The sequence below is a fragment of the Helicoverpa zea genome, chromosome 2 (genome assembly GCF_022581195.2).
Source record: "Helicoverpa zea isolate HzStark_Cry1AcR chromosome 2, ilHelZeax1.1, whole genome shotgun sequence".
Lineage (NCBI taxonomy): Eukaryota > Metazoa > Arthropoda > Insecta > Lepidoptera > Noctuidae > Helicoverpa > Helicoverpa zea.
This window is the reverse complement of record NC_061453.1, coordinates 6642317-6656264: the sequence shown is the minus strand read 5'-3', so window position 1 is coordinate 6656264 and position 13948 is coordinate 6642317.

The following is a 13948-nucleotide window of genomic DNA, read 5'->3' as shown; positions in this document are numbered from 1 at the left end:
TTTCGCTAAAAACTTTTTCCTGTTAGTGAGCTTTGAGCCCGCAATATTGTGTTACTGCGACATAATCCAGGAAAAATATTATACACAAGCTTTTCCTCTCCCACTTTACCTTGCTCTGATTATAAAATATGTTAAAATGTTCCTTCAGGAGGCTCTGCTCTTCAGTAATTAAGGTTTGTTTTCTTAATGCTGCCTAATGAACATCTTTTTCGCCGAGTAGAATTACCGTCATTAGAGTAATGAAGTACTATTTTAAATTACTAATTGATAAAATTATACCTACGTCAATCGAGTTATTCTAATCTATTTACAAGATCTACAATCACAAAGCTATGTTCACCACTATCCATAATTAATGTATTCAAAACCATGTTGGTTAAACCACAAAACTGTTCATTTATTTAGTGTGGTGACCTGGTGACCAATTAAATCATATATCCGCGTGCAATATACCGGGGAATTAAAAATTTCCTTGTACATTAGCGCTGAAGGGTGCTAAGAGATATATTCTAATGAGAATGCAAATACTAAGCGCAGTACAGCGCTCTCTGTTTTGCTGAAACAGAGCTGCAGTTTAGGCAAATTGAAACTATAATCGGACTTAAAAATAAATCCGGCTTGTAAGCCCCTATTATGTACAGCGCGCGAGTACGTGTTAGTTTCTACAGTTTACCTGGCTGATCTGCGTAGTTATATGATTGGCTTTTTCGTTGATAGCTAGATAGGTGCATGGTCAGCAAACGTTGTTGTTCTTACATTCTTAACTTATTTCTGAAAGATTGCATGAAGGGAGTGAATGTCAATATCACGAGGGACAAAGAGGAATGGAACCGGAAAATAAATTGCGCGGACCTAAAATTAAATTGGAAAATTAGCAGGAAAAAGAAGAAGAAAACATTGTTTAACTAACTAACAACTTTAAACGTAATAAAAATGAAAACTTTAAATATACTTCTGCAAAGAGTTTCAAGTAAAAAATTATAAGTAAGTACATACGTAATTTATGCCACTATCAAATAAAGCACGAACAACAATGAACAAATTATAACTATGTGGATTACACATATTCTATCTATACCCACATATGTTATCGCTTATAACTGATAGCAATATTTCAATTGCATGAAATATGCATGCTGATGAATAGCATACAAAACAAAGTCATGAATAATTTAAAACAATTCCGGCGGACAGATCGTGCATGTTTAAATAAAATTTAATCCTAAACTGATTATTGTAGTGAAGCGTTAAAATATACGCTGATTAAAATTGAAATATTGAAAATTTTAGGTAATAATTTAGGCTCGCTTGTTTTGCGTATTAGAATAGGGCATAAATGACTAATTATATGAAACGGTTAAGCTATCTTATACTATATACACAGACACAGGTATACACAGATACACCGATCCATGTATTCAATGAAAAGATGATACTGTATTTCCAGCTTGAACAAATGCTCAGATGAAGCTTTCAGATAGATCATAATTGCTGTTCATCCACTTCAAATAACCGCTTAGTATTCATCGGTTAAAAGGATCCATTCATCCATTTGAAATATAAGCTAGCAACGGTAAACGATACGCGTTATCTAAGTATAAAGGAAAATTAAAATGGCGGGCGATAGATTTTTTAATCAATATGCTTAATTTAATAACACAATGTGGTGTAGCTAATATAAGATAGATATACCTACTGTATTAGGCATATGAAATTATTTCGTTTTTAACCTTAGAACTAAATTAAAGTAGGTGATAAAATGGGCGTTCTTATAGAGCCATCTCTTGACAACCTATAGATATTAGATCATTGAATCGTTGAATTCAAGTGTTAGTTTTTAAAAACCGAACTTTTTCCAACTCATGGCAATAGAACAAATGACATACGAGCTATTTCTCGTCGCTCGTCTCGTAAACTTACTGTAGTGACTTTACTAAAGTATTATTGCCATCGTCGGTCGAGTTTTTCATAGCTCGAACAAAACGCTCCACATAGTGCTGTTATGACAATACGCGAATAAATAAAACAAGTTATGACTACAACTTGCCAGTAATATTTCATCTAGTAAATACTTTATAGAGTTGGCCTAGTAATAAGACCTTACTTGTAGACACCTAAGTTGTAGATTCGTATCTAAAGTCATGTTCAAGCAATTAACGTCGAAGGAAGTAATTACAAGAAATCTGGCATGTCCAAGAGTAAAAAGTTCGAAGACTTACATACACCAATTAGTGCCGTCCCCACGTGTAAGATTACAACCCAATTACGGCCAAACTTATATTGGTGGATTAAATAGGTAGTACTTAATTTAGGAGTTCTAAATATTTAAAGCTCTTTAGTTTTAGTGTAAACGAACTGAGCTGTACTTAAGTTGTATTTCAAGTTATAAATACTTTAAGCCCTTGTCAAAATACGTATTATAATAAATGAGCTACGTGAAATAGTGCTAAAAGCTCTTGCCTCGGGATGGCAACTTAAGCTTTCACAGGTAAGATAAACGAGGTAAAAAAATAAACGTCATAAAAATGTATTTATTCTCTTCCGTAATCAAAAGGTATTAGAAACCGGCAGATACGATTGGAAAAAAACACAAAAGGAAAATTAATTCCTCATAAAAATGCAAAAAGCGAAAAATCCTTTGCTAACCAATTTACCATCTACAGGGAAAATGGAATAGAAAATTCGTCAAAACCCGAAACATCGTAATTGAAACTGCGGATAAAGGCTAGCAATGTACATGCAATAACTGGGATCGAATGAACGCAATAACAATGGGCCTTTTCCCGAAATACTTTGATCTATTATTTTTCAATTCGAGTGTTCGACTCTTTACCCATCAGGATAATATACTCATATTACATCATAGATCAGATGCAGAGTACAGACTTTTTAGTCGGCCGATATGTTGATTGGCTCATAAAACATTATAAAAAAAATGGTAGTAGGTACGCACATTGCAACGAGCAGGTACCTGGCCGGTATCAGATTGTCTAAAAACTTTGGATTTAATTCACGATTCTTAAAAAAAAATACTGGACCAACTGACAGCCCACTTTTAAGTCTGCAGGGTGCAAGTACTCTAATTGCGTTCAATCAATTACCATATCAGAGGATGTCCGACGTGGAAATTGTTCCTTGTCCAGTATATTAAGGCCGGTGTCAAAACATATCAGCGTAGAGAACGGTACAGGTGTTCTATATTATGTATGGGACACGCTTTGAAATAAAACAAACATTTTTATGGCTCACGTTGATGACAAATTGGACGGATAGTCTTTTGTTTTTGGGTAAAAGACGCGTTTTATTATGGATTTTATGTTGCCGTTGAGAAGTATTATAACCTTTTTTTACTGTGCAATTAATACATTTAATTCTATATACTATTATACTATATATCACTACATATATGTATATTTTACCCAGTAGCTAGTCAGTTGAATTGAATTTCCATGACTGAAAATAAAATAAATCTTCACTTGCTATTCTGAAAATTCTTCGGTAACGGCCTATATATTTTCCAAAATCGAAGTTACCGAAATTGAGGCCGTTAGGAATTTTAAAGGTTATCGATAGCGGAAATGATTACTGCGCCAACGCCTACCGGAAGGAAACGATTGCCTCTGAATATTTTTGAAGGTTATGGAATGGAGATTTAATATCAATGTGTACGTACCTGTATGCGTGAATAAAATGAAAGTCATTCTGGGAAATGTTGACTAAAAACTTTTTTGTATTGAAATCTATTCGATTAAAAATAAGGGGAACAATGCACGCAACCATTTTGGGTTTTTATCTAATTATTACAAATGCAGCTGAATTATAATTGAAGTACTTTCTGAGATATTTATCCCTAAATAATCACCTACCCACAAAAGCGTAATATCTTAAATTTTCGACTGAAAGAGATCATTTAATTATATTAAATTTAATTACTTTCGTAATATCTCAAGAGCAGCGCTGAGACGCCATTATTCGTCGAAGACAATATTTCACCATTAAAAGTATTGAATGGTCGGATTCGAGTCGATTCTTCGCTTGAACATTAACAACCGTTCCCAATATTCAATTTATCTTTAATTTTGCTTACCAGAAATACGAATTGACCATTAGGTACTTGTATGGGGCTTATGTCAAAGTTCCATATCCGAGCCTTTTCCCAACTATGTTAGGGTCGGTCCCAGTCTAACTGGATGCAGCTGAGTACCAGTATTTTACAAGGAGCGACTATCTGACTTCCTCAACCCAGACCGGTGCTACCCGATACCCCTTGGTAAGACTGGTCGTCAGACTTACAAGCTTCTGTCTACCCGTAACGACTGTCGAAGATGTTCACTGACAGCCAGTCAAAGTTCCATCTCTAGTAAGAAAAACAAGAGATGGATTCAATATTGGGAACAGCCTTAAGCAGAGCCCAATCGATATCGGGGAAAAACTACGGCTCGGAGTATAAAACATTAATTCCGATATTAAAAACATTGTGCGGATACATTAGCGTTTATTACGTCTGTTTACGAGTTGAGCAAAGCCGGCCGAGTTCCAATGGCCTGGATAAATGGCGCCAGCGAATTATTGTTCCATCACTATATTATCCATTGGTAACTTGCTTGTCCTTTATGTGCCTTCCAATGGATCCATTCGAAGGATTTCATTAGCGTTTAGCGCTATTAGACGCGTTTTTGGTGTACGGTGAAAATGGGAGTAGTTGGCTTAGTTGGCCCACATTATTGGTTAATGTTATAGGGCACCGATTAACTGTGAGTTATAGCGTGTTTTAACGACTTGAGCGTAATTTACCTAGAAAGAATATTTTAGAATTGTTAGTATCACAAATTGTGACTGATTTAGTATTTTAGCTTATAGGAGACTACATTGAATACAATGAATACAATGTCATCGTTTACCTATAAAAAAGTGTACTTACAATGAGTATTTTCCTATTGTCACTGGAGGTCCAGCTCCAATTTTTTTTTATTATTTCAATTTTAATTTTTTTTAGTTGTTACATAAATGAAACTCTCTATCTACACAGTGGTCAATTCAATCTCTTCTTTATATTTTTTCATCCATTTCAATAAATTCAACGAAAAAGTAATCTTTTACGACAATCAAGATTTGCCATTTCTAGACAACCTTCAAAGCTTTGATATATTTTTTCAAAACAAAAATTATGTGAAGACACGATTTGGTGTGGAATAATTTATTTATTTTCGTAAGGATAAGCCACGCGCGCAGTTTACATTATGGTGACGTATAGCCGGGCCGGAGTGACTTACTGCGCGCCTATGAGCGCATAGATCGGAGAGGTATCTGACAAGGGTCCCATTACGCAGCTTCCTCTAACTTATTATATGACATTACGCTTGTTAACCCAAGACGCAAAAAGAGGGGTGTTATAATTTTCACAACATGAATAACGTTGCGTATATTAATATAGGTATCTAGTGTTAATGTGATACAAATATATCCATGTTTTTCCACTAGGTGACTAAGATCGGAGAGCCAAATAGAAACATACTCCCAGAGTGCTTTCAAGAAAATTGTGATTAAAACTTAATATGTTTCCCAATGACGATCTCGACTTCGATTTTCGGACGTCAGAATCTATTGTATATCATAAATTATTAATTCAGTCAAATACATTTTCAGGCTCTTGATGATCGAGTTAATTTTCATTCACTGTTTAATTATTGAAATGAAGTATGTTTAGCACAGTTCAAAGGTAAAATGTTACAGCATTTTCAAAATAGGGAATTTAAAACAATATGCTTCACGGGTATACAATAGCTTTGTTTACGTTACAAATTACAATTTTGACGCGCTGTTTTAGGACACAATGGTCAAGGTTAGGTTCTGACAAATATTACGTATGAATATGAAGAGGGTCAGTGTCACATGTCGTCTTTTACGAGTAATAACAGAATTGCGAAATTATATGGAATGAAAACAGTGGTTGTCCTAGAAGTAAAGACAAATAGGAATAGCAAAGCTTTTCCTTCCGATATTCAAAATATGTTTATAGCAATAAAAGCAAGCAGTACCATTATAAAGTAACATCGTATTATAATCACAATACAGATACAAGCACAATAACTGGCCACCATATTCAGTGGTACAGGTGTTAAAACCACATAATTCTTTCAGAAAAGCGAAGGAAATTTAATTAAACCTGGCTATTTAGATAATGGAAAGTGCCATCAACGCGTCCGGCCGCGCTCAGATTATAAAATTATCATTTACCCCTTTCAGCGGTGACAATTGTTTTAAGCCAGCCCTATCAATGTAATTTATTTTTATTTCTCAGTATTGTCAGCGAATGGCACCGAAGGACCCCGGCCAACCCCACCGAGGGGGTCCCCACGTTGTCGTCGTGGTGGGGCTTGCGTGCCTCAATGATCCTGAAGCTCTGCCGGTAGAGATACTCATGCCGGAAAGGTTCAGGGGAGAGGCCAGACAAAGAGGGACCCAGGGAGGGGCCGCTCCTGACCAGTCGACGCTTGTGGACATGGCAAGGATGCGGCCATACCCGCGGAGGTGCAGGCGCACCAAAGCGGTGCTCGTTTGCTCTTCGTACAACGAAGAGCAAACCTTTCGGCGGGTTTGCTGAGCCGGGTTGGCCGGACAGCAGACGGAGGCATGAATAATGCCGCCGCCGAGGGCTTGGCTTAATCGCCCGGCCCAGAGGAAGGACACCTTATAAAAAAACCACCCAATCCCAAGTTTCGGGAGCGCGGCGAGGGGATGAATGGCCGTGGGGGACACGGTCGTTAGCGCTCCCCCCTGTTGGGGCCAGCCGCCCCCAACAGTATGTAGGCTTGCCCCGGTATGAGGCCACTGCCCGGGTGGACGTATATTTGCTCTCTACTCGTGGGAACTATATGGAAACCGTAAATGAAAAAAACCAAAACAAAGATGAAAGGGAGTGGGATGAGGACTCGGGCTCCGAGTCTGCATCCAGTGATGGAGCAGCGGGAGACCTCAGGGTCCCCCAAAGCAAGAAGGACCACCGAGTCGACGCCTTCCTAAAGAGGAAGAAGGACGACTTGGGGTCTTCCTCCTGTGGCCGCGGGGCCCCGGCCAAAAAGGCCGACCGGAGGCCGGAGAAGGGGAGGGTCGCTGAGGCGCCCAAGGACAAGGGAGGAGCAGCTCAACAGAGCTCCTCCGAGGAGGACTCGGCGGCCGTCGGCTCTGACCAGGAGCGGAGGGCCAATTTCGCCAAGACGGTGGCGGCCGCGTTCAAGGGTGTGTCCCAAAAGCGCGTCAAGGCTAATAAACAGAGGGCGATTGACTCGGCCTCCGCCACAATCATTGCGGCAGCTGAAGCAAGCTTCGGCCAGGCTCCAAAGAGTGATCTGGCCAAGCTGCAAGAGGAAGTGGCTCGTCTCACGGCCGCCCTGAACTCGCTCCTGGAGGAGAACAGGAGTCTCCGGGCGGACCTTAGAAAGATGAGAGAGCAGGAGGCCGAACGCAGCGGGACCACTTCACAGCGGCCGCAGTCCTCCCCGGTGGAGAGCCAGGTCCTAGCCCTGGTTCGGCAGGAGATGGCGGCCTTCCAGGCCCGTTTCTCCGTCCTGGAGGGCAGGGTCCTACGGCCTCCCCTCGCGGCGCCGAAGCCCCCAGCGGCCCAAAGGGCCTCTTATGCGGCTGCGGCTGCAGCGGCACCCCCGCCCAGAAGGGGACCGCCGAACAAGCCACCTGTGGCGGCGCCGAGCGGGCCGCCCAGGAAGGCGGCTGCCCAGCCAAAGCCCAAGGCCGCAACAGCGGTCCAGGCGCAAAGGACCCCGGTGCCAACACCAGCACCGGTTCCGTCGTCGGCACCAGTGGCGAAACGCCCTCCGAAGCCGACTCCATCTGCGGCCCCTACCTCTCCTGCCACTCAGTCCGAGTGGCAGGTGGTGGGGGAAAAGAAAGAGAGACGGAGGGCGGCCAAGGCGGCCAGAAAGAAGGCCCAAAGGCAGCGTCGCAAGGAGCGAGCCGCCGCGGCGCAGCTCCGCGCCCCCAAGACCGCGGCTGTAGTAGTTACACTACAGCCGGACGCGGTCAAGAGGGGCGTGTCGTACCGCGACGTACTCGCCCAAGCTAAAGTGGCGGTGAACCTGCAGGAGCTAGGTATCACCTCCGGCCTCCGGCTCAGGGTGACCGCAACGGGCGCCCGAATGCTGGAGGTCCCAGGAGCGGCCAGTGGGCCCGCCGCAGACGCTCTAGCCGAGAGGCTCAGGGCGTCCATAAGTGCGGACGATGCCCGAGTCTCCAGGCCCCACAAGTGCGCGGATCTGCGCATCATGGGCCTGGACGACTCAGTTACTGCAGAGGAGGTGGTGGCCGCCGTCGCTAGGACGGGTGGGTGCTCCGCCGACGAAGTGAAGGCGGGCACCATACGTCCCGACTTCAGGGGCACGTGCACCATCACGGTGAGCTGCCCCGTGACGGCGGCCAAGAACATCGTCGACGGCCGAAGATTGCTGGTTGGCTGGGTGTCGGCGCAGGTCAAGCTGCTAGACCCCAGACCGCTGAGGTGCTTCCGATGCCACGTCGGGCATCATGTGGGTGTTCGTTGCACCTCGGAGGTCGACCGCAGCGCCCTCTGCTTCCGCTGCGGTCAGCCCGGACACAAGGCCGTGGCTTGTAGCGCCGCGCCGCACTGCACTGTGTGCGCGGCAGCTGGCAAGCCGGCCGAACACCGGGCAGGGAGCAAGTCCTGTGCCCCACCCGCCAAGACCAAGAGTAAGGGCAAGGGCCGGCCGTCCGTCGCCGCCACCGCCGTCTGCAGTGGCCACCACCGCAGCTCCTGCGGCCGCCGCCGCCTCCAACGCTGCCGCCGCCTCCAACGCTGCCGCCGCTGTCAACGCCGTCGCCACTGTTGCTGTCGCAGCGCCCGTGTCGGCGTCTCAAGAGGAGGAAGACGTGATGGAGTGCTAGTCTGGCTCCATTACGCTTCCTCCAGGCGAACATCAACCACTGCGCCCGTGCCCAGGATCTGTTGCTCCAAAGCATGGCGCAGTGGTCGATCAACATCGCCGTGGTCGCTGAGCCGTACTTTGTCCTTCCCAGGGATGACTGGGTTAAGGACCTTAGCGGCTCAGTGACCATCATATCGTCGGCCGCCGCTGGTACCCCTTCCCTCGAAGGGGTGAAGAGTGGAAGGGGTTGCGTCGCAGCACGGTTCGGGGAGATAGTCGTCGTGGGGGTGTACTTCTCCCCGAGCCGAACTCTCGCCGAGTTCCACAACTCCCTCCTGGAGTTGTCCGTCGTCGTCGGAAGTTATTCCCTCCCCGTGATAGTGTTAGGGGACTTCAACGCCAAGAACTTGGCCTGGGGTTCCCGACGCACAGATGCACGGGGTAGGATGGTGGAGGACTGGGCGCTGGAAGCAGGCCTGGTCGTCCTCAATCGGGGTTCTGTCCCCACGTGTGTACGGATGCGGGGCGAGTCAGTAGTGGACATCTCGTTCGCCAGCCCCGCTCTGCTGCCGCGTGTCTTTGACTGGCGCGTGGAGGAGAGGGTGGAGACCTACTCCGATCACCGGTACATCCGGTTTGACGTCTCCGCCCAGAACCCTAGCGCGCCGGTCCTGCAGACCCCGAGTGGTCCACGTTGGGCGCTGAGTCACCTTGACCGGGAGCTTCTCCTGGAAGCCTCAGTCGTGCAGGCCTGGGTGTCATCACCGGACAGGCCCGCCGACATCAACGACGAGGCGGAGTGGTTCCGGGAGACCATGTCCGATATTTGTGACGTGGCCATGCCCCGAGCCCCGCCAGGACGCGCCCGACGCCAGGTGTACTGGTGGTCTTGCGAGATCGCCGCCCTTCGAGAGGCGTGCGTCGCTGCGAGGCACCTGTACACCAGACACCGCAGGCTGCGCATCCGCCCTCCGGATGCAGAAGCCAGGGAAGCAGAGCTGTACGAGGGATACAGAGCTGCGAAGACCGCCCTCCAATTGGCCATCATCCAGGCCAAGGAGGTGGCCAATGCCGAGTTGCTGGGGTCTCTGGACAGGGACCCGTGGGGGCGCCCGTACAAAATGGTGCGGGGCAAGCTCCGCCCATGGGCCCCCCCGCTGACACAGAGCCTTCGGCCTCAGCTGGTGGAGGAGGTGGTGAGCGCTCTGTTCCCTTCGCGCGGGGAACACTCTCCCCCGCCCATGTCTCTGCAACCCGCGGTGTCAAGCACGGACCACACTTCCGACGACGACGATGTCCCCGAGGTGACTGGGGTGGACCTGAGAGTGGCGGTGGCTAGGCTGAAAGCCAAAAACACCGCCCCAGGGCCTGATGGCCTGCCTGGCAAGGCCTGGGTCCTGGCCCTTGAGGCTCTCGGGCCTCGACTTAGGGGGCTTCTCAGCGCATGTTTGGAGAGGGGCCAGTTCCCACTTCGTTGGAAGACAGGGAAACTGGTCCTCATACGGAAGCCGGGGCGCCCTGCGGACTCTCCGTCCGCATACCGGCCTATCGTGTTGCTCGACGAGGTGGGCAAGCTCTTTGAGCGAGTTGTCGCACACCGCCTCGTCGCGCACCTTGGGGGGATAGGGCCGGACCTTGCGGACCACCAGTTCGGATTCCGCAAGGGGCGCTCAACGGTGGACGCCATCATGCGCGTGAGAGCTCTCACGACGGGGGATGCTGTGTCCCGGGGGGGGGTCGTCTTGGCGGTGTCTCTTGACATCGCCAACGCCTTCAACACCCTTCCCTGGAGTTGCATTAGGGAGGCACTCCGGTATCACCGGGTGCCGACCTACCTTCGTCGCGTGGTCGAGGCCTATCTGTCGGATAGGTCCATCATTTACCCTGATCACAACGGGGAATGGAACCGGCGAGAAATGTCGTGCGGTGTTCCTCAGGGGTCGGTACTGGGGCCGCTCTTGTGGAACATCGGCTACGACTGGGTGCTGCGCGCCGACCTCCCTAGCGGCGTCAGCGTGGTCTGCTACGCTGACGACACGCTGGTTCTGGCACAAGGGAGGTCGCACCAGGAGGCGGCCGACATAATGACGCGCGGGGTTGCGACAGTCATCGAGAGGATCCAGCTGCTGGGCCTGGAGGTGGCCTTGCACAAATCCGAGGCCATGTGCTTTCATGGGCTTCGGAACGCGCCACCTTCAGGCTCCCAAGTCACGGTGGGGGGGGTTACCATCGGCGTCGGGAGGGCGATGAGGTACCTGGGACTCGTCCTCGACGGCCGGTGGAACTTCGTCGAGCATTTCCGACGTTTGGGCCCCAAACTGGAGAAGGCAGGTGCTGCATTCAAGCGGCTCCTGCCCAACCTGGGCGGCCCAAACGCCCCCTGCCGCAGACTCTACGCGGGGGTCATGCGGTCCATGGCCCTTTACGGGGCCCCGGTATGGGCACGTTCGGTACGGCCGCGGGCTTTACACTACCTGAACGTGCCCCAAAGGGTGATAGCCATTAGGCTAATCCGGGGGTACCGCACGATTTCCCGCGAAGCAGCTGGCCTACTTGCTGGACTGCCACCGTGGGATCTGGAGGCGAGGGTCTTCTTGCGCCTGTACGACTGGCGCGAGGAGGCTCAGCGCCGGGGAGAAACCCCGTTGCCGCGGCAAGTTGTCGCGCAGCGGGCGGAGCTCCGGCGCGATCTCATGGTGGCCTGGAGGGAGCGACTGTCGCAACCCAGTGCAGGGCACGCCACCATCGTGGCGGTAAGTCCCCTCTTTGAGGAGTGGCTCGGGAGGAGTCACGGCGCCCTCACGTACCGCATGACGCAGGTCCTCACCGGACACGGTTGTTTCGGGAGGTACCTGCACCGCATCGGTCGTGAGGAGGCGCCCGGGTGTCACCATTGTGCGGACAGCCCCGAGGACACGGTGGACCACACAGTCCAGGTGTGCCCCGCATGGGAAGGGCACCGCCGGGTCCTCGTCGAGGCTTTGGGCGGCGGCGACCTCTCGCGTCCGGCCCTGGTTCAGGCCATGGTCCGGGGCGAGAGGGAATGGGATGCCGTCGCCTCCTTCTGCGAAGCGGTCATGCTCGAGAAGGAGGAGGCGGAACGCCAGAGAGTTCGCACCTCTCATCCCGGCCGCCGCGCTGGACCAGGTAGACACCATGGGCGCCGGGTGTCGCGAGATGACTCCCGGCCACCGTAGGCGTGGGTCTGTGGGCGGTGAGTTCGGGTGGCTCATCGTCCCTCTGTCTTTCTAGACGACAGACCCGTGTCGACGGCGCGCGTTGTTCCACGCGCTCCTCAAAGAGATGTCAGCAACCCCAGCGGGGCCCAGCAGGGCCAAGGCCTGCCGGGGCTGCGGGTTGTTCGAAAGAGATACCGCGGCCCTGGTACATAAAAGGCCTATGACGGAACACGACGATTTTAGTCAGTAAGAGTCTGACACTCCCTCACCGCTGCTAACCCACAGCGGGAGGGGTCATTTGATGATTTTACGTCGATAAAAAAAAAAAAAAAAAAAGGACCCCGGCCAAACCGTTCAGCGATTTCACAACGACCTGGTAACAAAACGGATAAAACTCAAATTAATTTTATTTATAGGTAGACGTGAATGAAAAACATTTTTCAATTATTATCGTAATTGTAATATATAGAATAGAATAATAAAATTGTTGGAATATTCATTTGAAATCCGTTACTAAATATGTACCTAGTTTGTAAATTGATGTATGGTGATTAATTTCCAATGGATAATTAAGCTTTACATTATGTTATTCTCTAAAATAGTTTGAATTAAATGAACCACATTAAATCGGGAACAATGTTATTGTTATTACTGAAATTCAAAACTGACCGATTTCAAAATAATAGCCTCATAAAAAATGATAAGCGGACATATTTCCTATTTGAATGATTGCTTCATTTCGAACAATAGAGTAATTATAGAGCTTTTAATACACTGTTATTATTTCTCAAAACCACTCAGCCTGAATTGATGTTCAGATCTATTACCAAATAAATCGTATCAAAGGATATTTCATTTAAGGATAATTTGATTTTGTATGTAATTAAGATCTTAGCGCTCGAATGTAGTTCAATTTCTTACAAAAATACCTAGAACTTATTAAGAAAATCCAGAGATGTACCTGATAAGAAATAAACATTGTATTCCTTGTTTTTGCTCTGTAGTGGGAAAATGGCTTGTCAGGGACACCTGGACTTTAATTAAATATGTAATATGAATGCTTTTGCACGCCGTTAGAAACTTTAGCTTTGAATTATGACTACTGTGAACGATTCTGCCCATTAAACATGTATCAAAGGACTTTAGACTGTTTTGAATAAATGCTTGTAATAACGTTACCTAGTCAGTGACGAAGTAGGTTAGTAAAAGGCAAGCGATTATAACGTACTTTAGTGTATTCAGGACAAAGCAATCTCTATGAATATTTTTTTTTATGCATTCCATTGATTATGTATAGACAAGTTATAAGTGGAGCACGGCATATATTTTATACCTCTATGTAACTTTTTTTCCTTTGAGAAATTATAATGGTCTCACAGCGAAGCAACATCAACCTAACCACTAAGTAATATCACCGTCAGATAAAACGTAGTCGACAATTACATCAAAATCAAACCGTCGTGAAGTGCTTTGATTACACAAAAGTGAACAATCTCGGTTGTCACATTTGTCAGGCCGTCGCAGCAGCGGTGGTGTCTTAATAAGAGAGCGAGGCAAGTCAGAAGCTAATGTATGTAGATGAGGCCGGTTAGCCTCGCATCGGCTGGCGGCGTGACAGGTGTCATGCGGTTTCACCGGGTGGCGGCCGCGATACGGCTCCGGCGCGCCGCTCGTCGCCGCCGACAATTTGTCAGTGTCGCTTCACGAGATGTTACTAGCCGAAAATCTACACGTCACGCCCAACAGACACAGGACACGATTATAACAGATTTGTGGACAAACACTTCCGTTGGTAGGTATAGGAGATGCTACGACGCGACGTATCGGAAAGCACGGGTTGTGAAAAAAAAAAAATGGAATATAGAGTAGAAA